Genomic DNA, 15,037 nt, shown 5'->3' with positions numbered 1-15,037 from the left:
TTCTTTCCTATTATTATTTGAAGCTGTTGAAACCTCTACACTTTGTCTTTTGGGTTGATCCTCAACTCTTTAGACTTTTGGTGTATGGTGAATTTTTTTGTATATAATCCAGTAGATAAAATTTCTTAAAAACCATTTTGTTCTTTTTATATATATTTTGCTAATCCAATATGATCTCGGCTGAAATATGTTGGATTTTTGCCTTGAATAACGGAGTTTTAATTCTGCTTCGCCGAAATCGGGTATTCTCTCTCCTTTTACTCTACTCAGCATGTCCCTTTCCATATGTTGTTTTTTAATTCTTTCCATATTTTGAAACATTGAGGACAATGTTTAGTTTAGGTTTGGGGGTATAGAGTAGATACCATGATAATTTGCTATAATTGAAAAACGAACTCCTTCTTCTTTTTGAAAAAAATTGAAAAATTCCAAAAAAAAATAAAAAAAAAATAAAAAAATCAAAATTCAAAAAAAATTGAAAAATTGAAAAAAATCATAAAAATGGAGCTCATTTACCTTGAAATGTTGACTCTTGTGCAAATATGTATTTTTATTAGGAGTCTTAGTCTAGATATTTAGGCACCCTGATTCTAGCACAATTCACATAGTGATAAGAAATTTGCACGCGCACGATCTACCAATACATGTATGGCCTCGATCTTCAAGGTGTTGGATAGGAAGTTACGATTGCCAATCACTTTAGAATACTGAACGAAACTTGACTAGCTTGTTCTTTGGTTGGTTGGGATAGAAGGTGGAGGTTACATTAAGAAAGACAACCATCGAATTTAACTGGGTGCATCAAAAAGGGCTACCTCTTGCAAAGTGTCATGTAATCTTTTGTTTCTTTTTGTTATGTATCAAAAGTGTTTCCTTATTCAAAATACAAAAAAAAAAAAAAAAATCAAGTATTTATCAATTCCATCATCTCTTGTTCCAAAATAAAAAGAGAATAGTCAATGTAAATAAGAGTCATGTAAATAGTCATCTTTTGTTGTTTCTTTGTAATAAGCAAGGAGGGTGTATGCCATTGATGTACAACGCGAGTAATTGTGAAATACCTCCAACTCATTCACAATTCTCGTAAAGTCCGGACAGCTAGCTAGATTTCGACCTCAGTTCTTAGCCTGAGAAACTATCTCTTGGTGATTAGTAGTCATAACTTCAGATCTTTCTTTACACATGTGTAGATACACTTTACACTCTTATCACATGTCTTTTTTTTGTTATCAGTGCTAGGATTGTGCCTTCGATAGCTAGATTGACATCTCCATTTTGCTGTGAGCTTAAACTGTTTTGCACATGTCACATTTGATGGAATATGAGCTTATATTTTGTCCTTAGGTTTTGTAGGCACACCTCTGGTAAACCTTCACGAGACTTCAACTCGTCCACTAGGGACACTTAGTGGTTTAAAAGGCTTAGTGCATACGCTAAATGCATTCGAGAGACCAGCGACAGTGGTATAGGTAGGATTTCCTTAGTTTGTTTTTACTTGAGGACAAGTAAAATTCAGGTTTGGGGGTATTTGATGAGTGCCAAATATTGTATATATTTATCCCTTTTTGTTGGCATTTAACTCATCTTTTGCGCATTAATTCTACATTTTATCCCATATTCTGTATTTTCATTGTTTTCAAGAATAAATAATTTTCTTAATTAATTTTGCATTTTTAGGTACTAAATAAATCCTGGTTATCTCACGGAGCGAAAAGAGCAAAGGAACGGCAAAGACTCTCGATAGGAGGAAGCGAAGATTGATGTTTGCAAGAGCCGGATCAATTAGAAGTGGGATTGAAGAGGAAGAATTGTTCTTAAAGAAGATATGGGCTTGGTATACCCAAGGCCCAAAACCCTTACCCAAATCCATTTCCATTATACATACCCATTTCCACGAGAGCCGTCAGATTGGATCCATCTCATCATCCGACGGTCGCCTCATCATTGTGCATCAAACTCCGAAGATCCTGTCAAACACTATAATACCTAACTCCATCTGAAGCCGTCAGTTTTGTTGTATCTCATAATCCAACAATCGTGAAAACCCTCTTTATCGTAGCCGTTCGATTCAATCTATATGGGATCGTCCAACGGATTTTCATCGCCGTACATCAACTCTTGAGGTCTCCGCCTCACACCATAGCAACACATACCCTATTCCCAACCAAACAACCCCTAATCCTAATCCCATCGATCTCTTCCTTCTCATCTTCCCAAAACCAGTTTCTCTCTTCCCCATCGCCTGCAACTCCACTGCCACCACCAGACCTCGAGTTCCACCACCACCACAAACACCCGACAACACCACCATCTCCATCAACCGACAACAAAACCCATCATCCTATTTCACCCATTTCATTAACCCTACCCACTGTTAGGGTTTTGACATGAGAGAACTAGGTTGATGGGAACTGAATTCGTAGCAGAGGAGCAGAAGAAAGCATGGGTCATCGACAAGAAGGACAAGGAACAACAAACAAGGAAATTTGGTGAGTGATTTTGAAAATCGAAAAAACCCTAATTTCAATTTAGGGTTTCGAAAATTTAGGGTTTGTTGTAAACTATAAATATGGATGTTGTTGCCACTGTTAAAACTTGTTCTTGGGTCATCCAAGTAACCATCAATTAGGGTTTATTTTAGATTTAATTTTAATTTCAAATTTCAATTTTAATCCAATTTCATAATTAGGGTTCTTGTTCACTGTGTAGTGTTTGATGTTTTAGTGTTTAATTGTTTGATGTTTTGTTAGTCTAATGCTCTTAGTTTTAAATTCACTGTTAGCTTAATGTTTAATTTCTGTTTAGCTTTCATGTCCTGTTAGTGTTTAGGTTTAGTGTAATGTTTGTCATGTTCTAATCCATCATGCTAGGGACTTGATGAATCCCTAATTTCTTATTGTGTAGTACATTGATCATATTGCTTTAGAAGGTTAAACAAGTTTAGTGACAGATCACTTTCACAATGTATGCCAAGTATACTTTGTAGTTAGGTTCATGAGCTGTTGATAAGCTGCAACTTAAGCTGAATTCATATGTCTTTTGACTAATTGTACCTTAGAAAGACAGTTAGTACTTTGGAAAGAATACCATAGTTGTGTTTAACATGTCTATAGGAGAATACATAGTAGAAGTTAGAGTGAATTCAATCCCCTAGTTCTCACTCATTCCCCACTGTTCTTCATTCCCATCCACAGTTTCTCTCCCATGTTCTGTTTTAGTAAGTTTTAGCTCCTATCATATTTGCATTTTACTTATTGTTTTACTTCAACACAACAATCTCACTCCATCTTCAATGCTCACTGTTTTGTAAATGCTTCTGTTTAGTGTCAAGTAAATGCTTCTGTTTTGTAACTGCTCACTGTTTGTTTCCCCTCATGCTCACTGTGGTGTCTTAACATCACAATCTTTACTTGTTTCACACACTGCCACAATCTTCTTATTTCACCATTTCAACCTCACTGTTCACTGCCCCTAGGAACAAGTTAGCAAAGGAAGCAAGAAACCAGAAAAAAATAGCACTTGCACCCCCTTGTCCCTGTGGAACTGACCTATGCTTGCCCTGTGTTGCTTGCCGACACTGTGCACTTGCAGTTAGAATTTTTAGGATCACTTCTGTGCCTACCATATAGGTGAAAAGAAATCTCCTAAAGATGTTAATTACTCATATAACAACCGAGAGATCATGTGCTCAGTTTCATGTGCTTCCTCACCTTTCAAAAAATTGAGCACCAAGGTGAGTATGCACATTCTAACACAACTAGGTTGTGTTGAGTTGATCCTTGTCTTGTTCGTCACGAGTGACTAAGACAGAATCATCATTCTTGGCCTCTTGCTTGGTTTGTTTTCTCTTGTTCCATATCTTGTTTTTCTTCTTTGACTTGTGATGAAGAGTGTCATTATCACAACCTTTACTAGTACAAGAGATTTCAGACATAATGTCTTTCTTTAGCCTTTCAAGAAGACTCTTGTAATTATTGTCACCAACAATTAACAGCTGAGAATCATTCTTGTGACTAACTTTTGGTCTCTTCTTGGCTATGGAGGACTTTGGGACCCATTTAGAGTTGGGTTTCGCAGGAGAAGCTTTCTCCTTCATATCATTAGGACGATTGTCCTTTTGAATACTTAGCGAAACATCCTTTCTCCAATTTGGAACATCAGATCTTGTCTTTGTATTTTAAAAGTTATCTCTCTTTCTATATTCGGGTCTTTTATCAGATGACCTTGTCAAACGATATGCAAAATCTGAACTATCATTATAATAATTCTTTTGCCTAAACTTAGGATAATAACAATCTGATTTCTTATGAGGAGAAAACTTAGCCAATTCGTTTGATACAAAAGAAAGTGCATCTTTCATCTTACGAACTTTGCATCCCCATTGCAAGTGTCCTTTATTACCACAATAATAACAATGCTTAGTATAAATATATGAAGTATGAGTTTTGATGTTAACTTTTTGTGGATCCTATTGAGTTGGAGCTCGACGAGTTTTCTTCTTATTCTTGTCTTTGTTCAACGTTGTTGCTTTCTTGACATTAGTAGAAATTTCTTCTTTGATTACTGCTGGTTGAACACTATTCTTAGGCTTGACAGACTTTTCTTCTTTACAAGAAATATGAGCATCTTTGTCATCAGTGGAAGCCTCTGATTGATAAGAATTTGTATCTTTAACAAATTTTACCTCTTTGCTAATATTTGAAGCATCTTTTCCCTTATAGCCCAATCCTCATGTATCACGATGATTTCTACTTGCTTCTAACATTGAGGTTAAATTGTTTGTGCTATCGTTGAACTTTTTCAAGTTCAAATTTTCTTCTTCCAACTTCTTGATTTTATCAAGAGCACCGGCTATATCAGCCTCAAGGTGTTTTTCTCGCGAGAGATATACACCTTCTTTCTCGTCAAAACTCTTTTATTGAGAGTTAATCCTTGCATCAGATTCAACAAGTTTCTCTTCCAGCAAGTGAATTTTTTTAATAGAAACATCACGCTCTTTCTCTAACAATTTTGTTTGAGAGAGACTAGCACTGGATTTTTCTTCAAGACCTTGTACTTGTCGATAATTAAACATTGCTTCCGATTCAACACGTTTCTTTTCGGACAAAAACAGTTGTCTTCGAAGATTTTCACATTCTAAGTTCTTAGAATTTAGATCATTTGTACGATCTTTAAGAAGATATTCAGCGGGGCGAGAACCACAATATTGTCCTTGAAAAACTTTTCCCAACTTGTTGTTCTGTCGACATAGAGGAGTTAAGATATCAATGACATCGGAAGTTTTGAGTTTACTCTTCCCCAAAGGCTTCAGTATCTTGGAGTATTTTGAGATTTCATCATCCACATCTCGATCAACATCTGAGTCACCATCATCGGATATTTCATCCAATTGATTTTCTAGGCATGATTCCCAGTTATCACCAGTTTCCACATTATTAACAAGATGAACTTTTCTAGTAGATTCTGTTTCATGAAGGTATTCAGATATTGAATCGTATATGCCATCATCAAGTGTTAATTCAAAACTATTGATGTCTTGCTTTACGTTAACTGAATCATTATCAGGTCCTATAACAACCATTTTTAGATTCCAGACTTATAGGTTGGATCACACCAAACACAGATTGTTAGATCTTTTCGTGTTTGCTTGCTCTGATACCAATTGAAAAGGCGAGGGTAACCAAACATACCTCAAGCTAAAACTTTTCCTACTTATAAGTCCTTTCTCCGAAAGTGATTTTCTATGGACTGAGTCAAGACAATACAACTAATCGGTTCACACTTCGTGTGATCTTCTATGGATACGAGATCGAGACAATACAACAACGAAGTATGTTACTTGATAAAAAGGTTCGGACTTAACCAAACACAATAGGATTCACTTATCAAGTAAATAGGAATTGACGTTTGTGTGATTTACTTTAATTATAATAAAACAATTATAATGCGGAAATATAAAGTAAATGACACAACAAGATTTTGTTAACGAGGAAACCGCAAATGCAGAAAAACCCCGGGACCTTGTCCAGAATTGAATACTCTCAGGATTAAGCCGCTACACAAAATTACACCTAACTTCGTATAGTTGAGACCAATCAACTAAACCTGTAGTTCACCTAGTTCCGTCTGTATTCCCACGCCTCCGACCTATGAATAAGTCACGCACTTGGAACAATTCCTTTGGTTCGTATTCCAAACAGTAAAGGAACAACAAATCTGTTCGGTATCAACTCTATTCAATCAAGTGGTATGAGTCGGACAAAGGCTCTTCCGTTTATCTTAACATAAACTCCTTCGTCAGGTCCTTAGATCTATCTTATGTTCAATTACTGAAGTAATCGTTTAAGATTAAGCCAATAAACACTATTAATCCAAAGAATTATGTTGATGCCGATCTACTCAATTAATCAATCCAATCTATCACAAGAATAAACCGATTATTGATTGGATCCTCTTTTACTGAAACAAGTATTATGCACACCAAAGATTATGAACCCACAAATCAGAAATCTTCAATATCTTCTTCGTCTTCAAATCTTCTTAGATATTCAATAATAACCTGCACACAATCACTTGAATATCTTGTGATCAATCACGCACAGAACGGAGTCTGTTAACAATGGATTATCACAAGATCGTCTTTAGAACTAACAACAGTCTAAAGATCCCTGTCAAAACTCTGAACTAGTTTGAGTGAATCTTATATCAGAAGAGAAGATCCTCAAGCATAAAAAAAACTAGGTGCAATCAAAGTTCAACCACCGTTAGTCAATCAAATCAATGAAAATAAAAGATAAACCGCAATTATCTAGTTTCCCACCAACGGTACACGCTAGAGATTCTCAATCCCAAATAAGACTTTAAAGTGAGCGGTCGTAAAAGATTTCTCCTAATTAGGTTACTCTCCTCTCCGAATAGGCAGCTACACCAGCAACAACACAACAAAGATGAATTGTTGTTACGAGGGATTAGTTTGCTAGAAAGGCAAACTTCAAGTATTTATAGACAAGGAAGTTTAGACACCAAGGAATTTCCAAAACCGAAAATATTCTCTAGATATTCATTAAAGCACAAATTCAGTTTTCATAATTCCTGGAAATGCTTTGTCCAAAAATAATGATCGAAATCTCTCAGAAAATCTCTAATTCGTAAATGCACATTACTAATTCTTATTTTCCTAAAAATGATTTAATTACCTTAATTAAAAGATTCTTAACTTATTTATGTTTTGATCCTGGGATTCTCTTCCCTTAGCTATTAAGGAATAACTTTGAACAATTAAAGAAATAAACATTCACCGCACGTGTTCAAAGTATGTCGACATCCTTACTTTGTAAGTTCTCTTTCACACTTACAACCTTGAAACCGATTGTCCACCCTTCCAAACAAGTTTAGAATTGGTTCATCTGACTTTCAAGAACTATGCGATTGATCAAATAACATTCAATCACAATCATGGGTTTAACGGTTCTACCAAAACAAGTTTCGGTTCTACCTTCCATGTGAGTATTGTGTATAGTCACACTAGCTTTCCAAAATTCGGTTGACTAGGTAATAGGATCGGTTCCACACATATATATGGTATCTAACTTATATGTCTTGCACATGTCCATAGGATCGGTTCCCTTTTGCCTAAAAACGTGTTCCACATGTTCATAGGATCAGTTCCCCTTTCTGCTATAAACCTTGATGCACCTCATACAAGGATCGGTTCCCCTTTGTGATGTACTGCACCTCTTACTAGGATCGGTTCCCTTTTCCCATATTTGGTCATACATAAAATCACAAACCCGATCATACCATCTCAGGTGATTACTTAAGATCGGTTTCACTAATAAAATTCATACCAAAACATAAGTCAGGCCTTTGTGAATTGTGTTACCAAGAACACAATTAGTCGTGAACGGTTATACTCAATCACACATATTGGTTTTTCATAAGATATGCAATGAATAACAAAACCAATAACGCCTGGCGATTTCCTTTTCAATTTACAAACAATTTTATGAACTTACTTCCTTAGAACACATGTAAAACATTGTTCCCTAGGATGAAATCCTCACCTCATACCCATACATAATCACAATGGCATTCAAATGATTATGGAGATGTCTTATCTACAAAGTTTAATGGTTAAGCAATAAACCTCGTATTGTATTCCTTAATACTATGTCTATCTAGAGTTCAAATATGCTTTGCAGTTTTTTTTTTAATATGCACTACTTGAAAGATACGTTAGGGAATGAAACAGTTCAAATCAAATATTTCTAACCTCAAGTGGAAGGATGATTTTTTTCTTTGTAGCTCCTTGCTTCTTCACATCTTCAAGTCTTCGCAATACTTGTAATGTCTCATTATCCTAATACTTTCAAGATAACCTATACGAAGTTGACTCTAGTACATAATCAAGCGACTCTTAACATGAGTTTTGATTCACTAAAATATGACAGCCAAACTTGACATACCAACGCTTGGTGGGTTCAACCGATCAATGCTCTAACAGAATGCAATCTTTTGCAAACCGAGGATATAATATTCATGAATTTATTCGAGTGAATCAAAATCGATTTTGCTTCAATTGTGTATTCTACACTTCTATGAGAATATAAAAAATTGAAAAACTCTAGAACTAGTTTCATTTGAGTCATTAGAACTAGTTATGGTTAAGATGAATAAGGTTGATTGAAATTATTCATATGGCTAACTTCGGTTAACTATTGTTGAGCCAACAAGGTGTACAGGTTTAGGTATGGTTAATCATATCTAAATGAATTCACTTTTCATTTGTGTGTAACAAGCTAAGTTCGATCTAACGGTTGAAAGATATTAGCTCGAGTCTAATCCGGTTTTCTTCTAACGGTGAATAGTGAATGCTTTGTTACCAAGGTATCATTGATTGCAAACCCTGATTTAAAGACTATATAAGGGAGAACTCTATCAACTGGGAAACCTAATCCCCACACCTCTTGTGTGATACTAGTTGCGACTAGAGTCGATTCTCTTTTAACCTTAAGTTTTTCCAAAACCCTGTAGGTTAACGACTTGAAGACTTCATTGGGATTGTGAAGCCAGACCCAACTATTTTCTATGTAGTTGTGTGCTCTCATCTTGCTGTTTTCTGTCGTATTGAGTGCTATCTTCTCTAAGATTTGCTCGAGATTTAATCTCTGATAGGCAAGATAAAAAGTAGTCGCAAACATCTCCGTCTCATCGTTTATGATTCTACAATATCTTGTTTCGCCACCGTACGATTAAAATTATTGTGAGGTGATTGATATTACTAGGCTGCTCTATGGGAATATAAGTACGGTGTATCAATTGGTTCATGTTCACCTTGATTTATCAAAAGACGGAACAAAACTCATAGGTATTTCTGTGTGAGACAGATTTATCTATTCAATAGACTTTTCTGTGTGAGATAGATTAGTTTATCAACTCTTCGACTTTGGGTCGAGCAAATCTTAGTTGTAGGTGAGATCAGCTAAGAGAATCAAGTGCGCAGAGTCCTGCTGGGATTCAGAGGCGTAAGGAACGCCACTGTACCTTGATCAGTGTGAGATTGGTTAGGGCTCAACTACATTCCAGTCCGAAGTTAACTTGGAGTAGGCTAGTGTATGTAGCGGCTTAATACAGTGTGGTATTCAAATCTGGACCAGGTCCCGGGGTTTTTCTGCATTTGCGGTTTCCTCGTTAACAAAACTTCTGGTGTCTGTGTTATTTCTTTTCCTCATTATATTTTCTATATAATTGAAATATCACAGGTTGTGCGTAAGTTCAATCAATTGTTAATCCAACCTTTGGTTGTTGATTGAATTGATTGACACTTGGATATTGGTTTTTGATACCGTCCAAGTTGTTTCTTATAATAATCAGGCTCACAGATTTCTATCTGTTTGATTTACTGATTACATTGAGAAACAGAGATATAACTCTTGGATATTTTTCTTGATTGAGCTCGCTTTATTAGTTGGTGCTCTTAGAATTATATTGGAGTTTGTCCATATAGATTTCCTAAACGAAATATTGGGTGAGGTTGTTAGACCCCCGCTTTTTCAACAACTCCATTTGTCAAGGAAATCATACAAATTTCCTAATGCAGCACTACCCCAATCATATTTCCCGAGATTATGCAAATTTTCCAATAATACTAACCATCCCTTATTTACTCTTGTTGTAGTGTTTTTTTATCAAAAATCTACCAACACACCAGAATACAAATATTCTAGTGAATTCTTCTCATATACCCTCGTTGTTTATGTTTCTCTAGTAGTAATGTAGTTGGCAAGAAAGCCCAATAGAATGGAGCTTGTCTGTGATTCCCATAGACCGATTTTTTCATGTGAACGACCTTCTAGATCCGCTTGCTCTGTTTCTGTTGTTCTTTCATCCCCGTTTTCCATCACAACAAAAAAATATGTATTATCATATACTATGTAATCTTTCTTCTTCAAACCAGCGGGTATATTTGGCATCACATGACCACGAGTATTGGAATACCCGTTAGTTTTACAAAATATAAAGGTGTTATTCTTAACTCGAACTCCGGGAAGTGAAATTTCCTAGTCTTTTTCCACCATCTGTCCATAAGAGCTTCGGTTAATTTACAATCGGAACAAGAAAAATCAAATTGAAACACCGAAGAAGAACCACAGTTTTGTAATACATTCAAGGCTTGCGTTATCTTTCACCACTATCTGATAATAATTGTTCACTTGAGCCCAACTTGTATTAAGTTTTAACTTCTTGTCATGTTCTAACTTTCCGTAACTTTTATTTCCACGTCATCCTTCCTAGAAAAAATATCATTGCCGCCATAGCCATAACGCACTACAATAAGAAAAACCTACAAAATGTTAGTCCCATACTTCTTTATGATTATCAAGTTTTCACCTAAATTAAAATTTAAAAAAATAAACCAAACTCTCTATATTTCACCAATAGAACCCTAAATTCAATTTTTGAACTTAAACATGAATTTAATACCAAAAAATATAAAAATCAGTAACAATTTTTATGCATAGACAATTATCAAGTTTCATCTAAATTGAAAAAAAAAAAAAAAACTCTATATGTTTCTCCATTGAACCCTAACAATAATACTAAATCAAATGAAATTAATCATCAATCAACCCTAACAACACAAAATACTACCACAACATACATCAATCAACCTTCATCATATAATTATAAGCAAAAACCAACCAATAATCAATTAACACAATTACTACAAGGTCTTTGATTCCAATACATACCTCTTTTAGTTAGTATTCTAAATCAAATCAACAATCTACAATTTTCACAGTATTGCATCCACCCAAAACCCCTTTGTTCTAGGGAAAACTCGTTTTCTGATAGAAAGAAGAAAAAAGGGATGAAAACGAAACAAAAGGAAGGAGGAGGAGAAACCGAAGTTTTGCTTCTTGTGTATTAATAAGGCGAGAACTGGCATTGACCAGTCAAGCGAGGAACCAATGCTCACTTTTTAGTTTTCTGACAGGTGAGGATCGTGGCCTCGCTTATCCAAATTCACTCCCTCACCGCTAGACTAAAAATCCCTCCTACCTGACGTGGTGCAAATGTTGAAGTACCTCCTTCCCTCCTCCTCTAGACTCAGGCTAAGACAATATGGAATTTTGTACCCTTCATAGTAAACAGTCCCCTATTAGTAATATTGTTATAAACCATAAAGAGAAACGAAACTGTGTGAAAATAGTTTCATGCGATAAGAGCGGCTTTAGTCTCTGATAACAAAAATGATACTACTTGAATTTTTCTTTTTAAAAAAAAACACATGAAAATAATGATTATTGGTAATCAGAAGCCAAATTCTTTGACATTCCACGAAAATAGGGTGAGAATAGAGTGAAAATCCATGGATTTGATGCTACCCATGTCTGGCCCATCTATATGGTGGATGTTTGATTTCAATCCGCGTCCGGTCCATCAACCCCGGTTTAACATCTGTGGGTGGGCAGGGTGGATACTGGTGGACCCGCGGATTTGTGTTAAAAAATCGATCTAAGTAAAGATAGAAGCAAAACTAAATAAAAATATAGCTTAATTACTGATACATAACAACCTAAATCATCCTTAAATAAATATACTTACATGTTTCTCTTTGCTTTTTTTAATAGGAAAGATTTTACAAATAGAATAGAAGTTGCAAGTTTTTTTGTCTAGTTTGAATGGAATTGTTCAGCCATTCTGGCAGATCCATTTCATATGATTGACATCTAGATGAACTTCTAGCATATTTGTTGATCCCATCAGCTGCATTGTTCGTGTTTCTATGAGAATAAACACAAAACCAATAACTAAATTGTTTGAGAATTTCTAATGAATCTGTAATGAAATTAAGTTTGTCCACTTTACTGCGGGAAATTTTCCATTCACAACATTGACGACACTTTGAAAATCTCCTTCTATTATCCCTTTCTCTCTTAACCATGTGACTGCCTTTAGGAAAGCTGCAGTGTCGACTTGTTCTAGGTCCACTACTATCCTTGTGCATCCTTTAGCTCATGCATAGGTACCTGCATTAGTTCTGGCGGTTAGTCCAATTCCAGCTAAAGATGAACAACCAATAAATGGGGGCATCAAAGATTATTTTCACAAAAGATTGTAAAGGGAATTCTCATGTGTGGATAACATTTAATTACGGTGTCACATGTCTACCACCATTAACATGATTAGAAATTTGTATAGCCACAACAACTTCATTATCCTGCACTTTTTCAAAAAAAAATTCTTGCATTTAGACTTTCATATGTGCCAGGCTACAAAACTAATAGTTTTTAGCACAAATGTATCACGAATATTGTTTAAGCTGCTAAAGTAACCCTATAACCAGTTATGGAAATCAAAACCAGAGTTCGGAGTTGGGCTTGAGGGAAAAGCCACCTGCCAAATACGTTTAGATATTACACAATCTACAAAGAGATGCTTCATACATAGAACACAAGTTATTATGACGTTTAGTGAACCTAGAAAGTATGTCCATTGTCGCCATGCATTTGTAAATACAAATCCATAAGAATTGTTTGATTCTAGGGTGAATGTTGAATTTCCAAAGGTATTTTTTTAAAAGACGAGGGTACCCAAATATACTATAATCTTTTATTTATCCATCTATAAGTCCTCTGCCGAAAATGATTGTCTATGGACTGAGTCGAGACAATACAAAAAATCGGTTCACACTTCGTGTGATCGTCTATGAATACGAGATCAAGACAATACGACAACAAGATAAGTTCGAACCTATTATCAAGTATCATACTTCGTTGTTGTATTGTTATCCAAATACACTATAATCTTTTATTTACCCACTTATAAGTCCTCTACCGAAAATGATTGTCTATGGACTGAGTCGAGACAATACAAAAAATCGGTTCACACTTCGTGTGATCGTCTATGAATACGAGATCGAGACAATACGACAACAAAATAACTTGTGTGATTGACTATGGATACAAGATCGAGACAATACAACAACGAAGTATGATACTTGATAATAGGTTCGGACTTAACCAAACTATTTTTTTTTCCAAACACGAGAGCTTCTCAGTCCTCAAAATTTTTCCATCCATTCTCTAATCTCCATTATCCCCATCTCTGATCTCTTCTACATCTGTAGGTTTCCTAGATCCTTTCTTTAGGCTTATCTTTTCCCTAATCATGTCTCTAGAACAGCGTCATATTACCATTGATCGAAAGCTTTTTTAAATTTTCTTGTAACTCCAAAATATCACTTTCCCCTATCCCCCTATCTGAGTTTTATTCTCATGGATCCACTCATGTTTCTATTCCTTTTTCACTAGCTAATCATCTTCAGCGAACGATTGTTGAAGAAGCTAAAAACGGTGACGTGGGTCGCACTCACTGGAAATTTTATGATAACCAGGTTTGGTTCTTGGTTAATAAACAATCAAATGATAATGGTTTTTCCTTTATATCATATTTTCTAAATCAACCACTAAATCTGGTCCTGTTTCATTCTTCGTTCCTTCCGGTCAATTTTTTGAAGGATGGTTCGCTATGTCTTCCGGTTTACAAAATCTGATCTCCTTTTCACGTTCTCTAAACAAACCTGCAAGCCAATTCTCTGTACCTTCATTTATTCCTATATCAATTCCTCCATCTTCTATACCCTCCAAATCTTATGCTCAAGCTATTTCTCATGATCTACATGCCCCTAAAGTTAACTCCAATTTTCAGCATGTTAATTCCCCTTTTGTATGTGATAGATTCACCACATATAGTTCAGTTTCTATCCATAATTCTAGACAGAGAGAATTCATTAAGTTACATTCCATATCTCCTGATAATCCTTTGGGAAATTGGCAAAATGCCTACATTATTTCCTCCAACACTCGGGTCCACCATTGACAATCGGTTAGTGATTCATTGGGTAATATTATCAAATTTAATTTACCAATTCACTTGTATCCAATCAGATCTACCCATATGGAAACGCTTTGTCTAGGGATACTTTAAACCTATCTTTTGAGCATGATAACTCCATCTTCTCAGTTTTTAAATGGGACAAATCTTTCTGGCAAACCTCAAGGAATAATTTCCCAACAGATTTCAAGGTTGAAATCTATGGAGTTCCATTCCATTTATGGACATCTAAGCTTATGCATACTCTTGGTGCGGTATGTGGTGAACTTTTGTTAATTGATCCGGTTACTCTAAAGCTACAAGATCTTAGTGCTATTAACCTGAAGATCATAAATTTGAGAGGAAAAAAATTTATACCAAGATCTGTGCAAATTCGTACATATTTCGGAGTATACACTGCCAATATCTCTATTGTAGGCATCTCGAATCTGTATGATCAGGGCTTGATCATCAATCCTTCAAGGAGACATCACAATCTGCGAGTCAATGATCAGCACAACTCAAAGAGGAATCAACGGAGTCATTCAAGCTCGTTGACTGATTTAGTTCCTTCCATCTCGCCAGTCTCAAATACAGTTGTTACTCCGGCAGCTACAGAAAAGTTTTGTTTAAATTCAAGCTTGAATTTATTTCCGCG

This window comes from Papaver somniferum, chromosome 2, assembly GCF_003573695.1.
Source record: "Papaver somniferum cultivar HN1 chromosome 2, ASM357369v1, whole genome shotgun sequence".
Lineage (NCBI taxonomy): Eukaryota > Viridiplantae > Streptophyta > Magnoliopsida > Ranunculales > Papaveraceae > Papaver > Papaver somniferum.
This window is presented reverse-complemented; position numbering follows the sequence as displayed.